Raw genomic sequence first — 5070 nt, 5'->3', positions numbered from 1 at the left:
CGTGAATCTTGATCACAGACCTTTCCTATTTTTGCCCCTTACTTGATCACATTCTAGGCAAACTCGAGTGCCAGTTTTAATGGATGGAAATTCGCCTTATACAAGTAGTCCTCGACTTACAACAGTTCATTTAGTGACTGTATAAAGTTACCACAGGACTGAAAAAAAGTGACTTATGACCGTTTTTCACAGTTACGACCTTTGAAGCATCCCCATGATCAGGTGATCAGAATTCAGAGACTTGGCAGTCGATTCATACTTACAACGGTCGCAATGTCCCAGGGTTACGTGATCCCCTTTTGCGATTTTCTGGTAAGCAAAGTCAACGGGGAAGCCAGATTCACTTAATGACCATGTTGCTTACTTATCCACTGCAGTGATTCACTTAACAACTGTGGCAAGAACGGTGGTAAAGTGAAGCAAAGCCCACTTGATAAATTTCTCAGCAACACAAATTTGGGGCTCAATTGTGGTTGTAATTGTGGTTGTAGACAAGAGTCTTCCCAGATGAAAGTGTCATGCCCCTGTCAGAATCTGATTCGGTGGGGGAGGCCGAGCAGCTGACAGGGAATGGGAGTGTGGCTCCGTTGGCTGTGGAGGAAACTGGGGAAGGGCGAAGTCCGGCTGGGCAGAGCAGGGAGAGACAGAGTGGGGCAGAGGAAATTCAGAGGAAGACCAATGCCCACCCCCTCTTCATCCTAGGGCACGCAGGGAGGAATGGAGAAGGGAGTAACATGAGTTGCATGGCTTACGGGGGAGGAAAGGGCCCTGATTTCTTTCATTAGCTGCAGCTGGGAGCACAGTATTTAAAAAGGGAAGCTGTGCGCAGTAAGTTGTTGGGAGCAAATCGTAAATTTATCTGGTATCATGGCTTATCTGTATTCCTGGCATCTTCCCAACTATGTGAGTGTTGCCGTGCTTTCAAGTCTGAAAGTCTTTCTCCTGCCCTGTCAAGTTAATTACTGCAGCTTTGTTTGGATTTTAAGTTACAGTTTGTGTGTACATTGTTTTGGACTTAATTCTCTGCTGCCAAAGGCTGTTCCTGGGAAAGTTTTTCTCCAGCTGAAGATAACCTGGACATTGGGGGCAAAGTTGGAGATAATAAAGGGACTTTTATTGATTAACTGACTGTGTTGCCTTTGTGCCACGCCCTGGATCATCACAGAAAGCTATGATTTTCTAACCTGTTGCAGGTAATTCTTGATTTACAGCCATTTGTTTAGTCTTTGTTTAAAATTTACAACAGCACTGAAAAAAAATGACTTTAAGACTAGACTTGTCTCACTTAACAATAGAAATTTTAGGCTCAGTTGTGGTCCTACACTGAGGACTACCTGTACTTGAATTGCAATTGGCATGGGAATAATGGTTTTGCCTGCTGGGAACCAGCTTGCTGCCTCATAATCACAATTCTTATGGACAGAGACCTGATGTTCTTGAGATGTTGAGCCACAACTCAAAGTGTGGCTTCCCCTTGGCTGTGCCAAGGTTGATTAAATCGAAAAGAGGGATGAGGAAATCACTTTTCTTAAAGACTCCTAAGTGCCATAGCACCCTACTGGCTGCACGTGACCTTCACAAGTATCCACAAAATATTTCGTTTCCACATGAATTTTTCAAACAAAAAGTATCTGAAAATAAGATGTTAAAAAGTCCATATTTAAATGCTTATCTGTACTGGAAAGGAAAGGCAGCTTATAAATATTTAAATGCCAAGACGTATGTATGGATGTGCGTGCAATTTTCTTTCATTTCAAACAGCCAAATGCTACGTGCACAAACATGTTTGTCTCGACAATACTATATTCTATTTTTTTTTAAAAAAACTATTCTTTTCACTGGGGTTTATCGCTTGCTTTTTCATCTCTATTAATGGAGCGGCCAATATCTGAAAACTGATCTCCGTTTTTTGAAGTGTTTAGGTGAAAAAAGAGCTATTTTAACATTACGCTCCTGTAGTGGATAAGACTGGGAGATTATCTTATTCACCCAAGATGCATAATTCATGGAAGGCTGTTGGCATTGAGTTATAAATTCTTGTTCTTGAATTCTTACTGAGAATACTGGGGTCTTTTTCCCCTTGTAGAAGAAATTCTTTTGTTGCAGTAAACAGTAAGAAACAGAACTGTTGGTTATTAAAATGCGTTGCAAAGTTAAAGAAGAACAGAAAAAGCAGAATTTTTTGTTATCTGATAGGACTGATTAGATTCGACTGTCAAGTGATCTAACTGCAAATTTTACGTGAAAGTGGTTTTTTTTTTAACAGAAAAAAATAGAACACATCCTAGGGTTGGAAGGGACCTCGGAAATCTTCTAGCCACCCCACAATCGATTCAATTTTATGACCTTTTTTGAGGTGGTGTTAAGTGAACATTGGTCATTAGGTGAACCAGGAGTTTGTTATGGGCCAGTTTTGTCCAAAAGCCAGAAATAAATGCTTGGTTTTGGCACAAGCTTCATAAAATGCAGGAACATGGCCACGGAACAGTAGAAATGGCCATAGCTGGGGCATTTGCCAAGCACTCAATGCGCGGTCATATGATCAGGGAGGGCAGCCATTAGAACTTCAGAACTGGTCATAAGTACCCCAGTGAAGTCCATTGAGATTTCAAACATTCGTTAAGTGACCGGTCATAAGTCAAGGATTTCTTTTATATGACTGACTAGCTTGATACCTGTGCTTCGCTACAAAACTATGTGGTCAGGCTTAGTTTTTGGGAAGGAAAATAAGGGGGGAAAATTCTGCCTCTGCCTACCATCATCTATTGGTATTCATCTGGCTAGCGTCCTGTCAGTGTGTGAGAGAGTTGAGGGCTGTTTGGAAATGGAAGCAGTATTTGCTGTGTGAGCAAGGAGACAGCAAGGAGACAGCAAGGAGCCTGGGTGTGGCTTAGCTCAACTGTTCTGTGCCAAAGCTGCTTGGTGCTCTGAAACTGAAACTGAAACTCCTCTGCTTGTGTTTTGCCTTTGGAAGAGATTTATTTTCAGGTGGGGAGGGGGAGTAGAACTCCTTAGCATCAGAGCATGTTAATAATAATATAGGAAATATTAATGCTCTGGTGGTCATTTCGAAAAATCCTTTCTTAGAGAGCTCCTAGAAGCCAAGAGGAACATAACGTCAAATTTCAAGTTTGTAGGCATTACAGTTCTGGAGATTTTGTGATGATGCATGAGTGGTATTTCACTTTTTATATATATATATAGATTTCATGCAGCATCTTACCTAGGTTTGTGATATTGGGTCCATTTTCTACTCAGGCTACAGGAATTCAGAACATCAAGTGGTTTCAACCAAGAGGACCTCTTGGGGTTACTGATTTCACCGTCAAAATCTCCTTAACGCCCAGAAGTTTATTTTGTATTAACACTGGAATCTGCCTTTCAGCCATTGTACAATGTAGAATATTTCATAGATTCAAATCAATACCTTTTTAATACCTTGCAAAACTTTGCAAAAATACCTTGCAAAGAAGAGTACTATTAATCTTCATATACGATGTGTATGTAGCCAATTTACATTTACGTTTTCTATATAAATAATGGGATATAGATGGCTGATTACATAGGTTGATGACTATTTTCATCATTAGAGTATTATATGAAATCAGACCATACAGGGGGGGGAAAGTAATTTTCTCTCTTATTTTTCTTTAACTGGTTTCAATTTATATGTTAATTTTTCTGTTAAGGCAATGGATCATATTTATCATGCCAATTTTTCTAAGATGACCCTTCTAGATATATCCAGTATTTTCTGTTACTAATCTAGTAGCATTAATGACAAGTGTAATAGTGCCTTACTTTTCAAATTTGCATTAACAGATAACAACAAAAGCTGTAAAATGTTTTCTTTTATTCTTTTATTAGTAATTAATGGGATTGTCTGAAGTACTATATCCCCAAATTTACAAAAGTTTGGGGATGACCCCCAAATAAGTAAAATAATTTTTTTCCCTTTGCTATCTCTCCAACATTTATTTCTTTTTTATTATGTGTGAAACATTAACTGGGATTAGATGCTGAAAGTGTGAAAACCTGAAATGTAATTTCTACAAAGCTATTGAGAGAGACTTATTTGTCATTCATTTTTGGATATTTTTAATAGGTTTCTGTGCACCCATGATTGTACAGATTCTTTCAATTAAATGTCATCTTGTAGGAACAGGGAAAACGTAACTTCTCTGTTACAATGTATTTTCTCAAATGTAAGAAAACTGGTGTAATGCAAGTTGTGTTAGTGTACCGATATAGAATATTTGCAGCTCAGGGCTGAAATGTGGGGTCCTTGGTTCTCTCTGAGCTTGATCGTTTTCTTGCAGATGTTTCACGACCCAACTAGGTAACATCATCAGTGCTAGAAGGGAGTCGAGTTTGCAGAGTGGAGGAAGGACAGGACGTGGAGAACTGTGGGGTCCTTGGTGCTCTCTTGAGCCTGGTTGTTTTGTTGCAGATGTACATGATCTAAGCCTTTCTGTTTCCAGTCAATTGATTGTTTCATTTGGCTGCCATTAAAATATAGGGGACAAACTAGAAGCAGAAATATTACGAATTATTTGTGACTGGTGGGAAGAGAGATTTTTAAGCCTTTGCAGGTTTCTCAGACTCTCCTATCTTGAGAGATTGTTATGGGGATAAAACTGGGTGGTAGATCATGGATGGCCTAAGTGGAAAAGATGAGAATACTTAGATGTTAAAGTGAAAAATCAGATCAATCCTCTTTTCTGTTTTAATATGGACTACCTGTTTGGCTCCCACAGAAAAGAACTACGAATGCTTCTGAACTTTTAACTTTTGCAAAGGTAAGAACCTCATCCTGCAAGAAAGACCTTCTAGAAGGTGAACCAAGAAACCGTGTATAAAGGAAAGAAGATAACCTTGAGAGAAATATGCAGAAATTGTTATAAACAGACAAGCACTCAGAAACAAGACAGCATTTGGAAGTGGCTCATGTAGACACCCCCCATTTCACAGGAGTATAAGGAGGAAGAAGAGGAAGAGGAAGGTCCAGAACAATCAGATTGCAAGAGTCTGTCCTAAAAGTCAAACTCAATAAAAAAAAAAAAGATTTGA

The 5070-nt window shown here is 39.3% G+C and overlaps 1 long non-coding RNA gene across 1 annotated transcript; it reads left to right on the top strand.

Annotated features, from left to right (window-relative positions):
- The first annotated feature begins 493 nt into the window (after positions 1–493).
- LOC148129643 (uncharacterized) lies at positions 494–5070 on the top strand. Its single transcript, XR_015750862.1, has 2 exons — positions 494–1193; positions 4758–5070. It is a non-coding gene; the product is annotated as an uncharacterized LOC148129643 (long non-coding RNA).

The sequence above is a fragment of the Notechis scutatus genome, chromosome 12, assembly GCF_049901735.1.
Source record: "Notechis scutatus isolate UNSWTSFEM ecotype Mainland chromosome 12, rNotScu1.2, whole genome shotgun sequence".
NCBI lineage: Eukaryota > Metazoa > Chordata > Lepidosauria > Squamata > Elapidae > Notechis > Notechis scutatus.
Note: the sequence above shows the minus strand (reverse complement) of the source record. Positions and strands in the feature narration are given on the sequence as shown.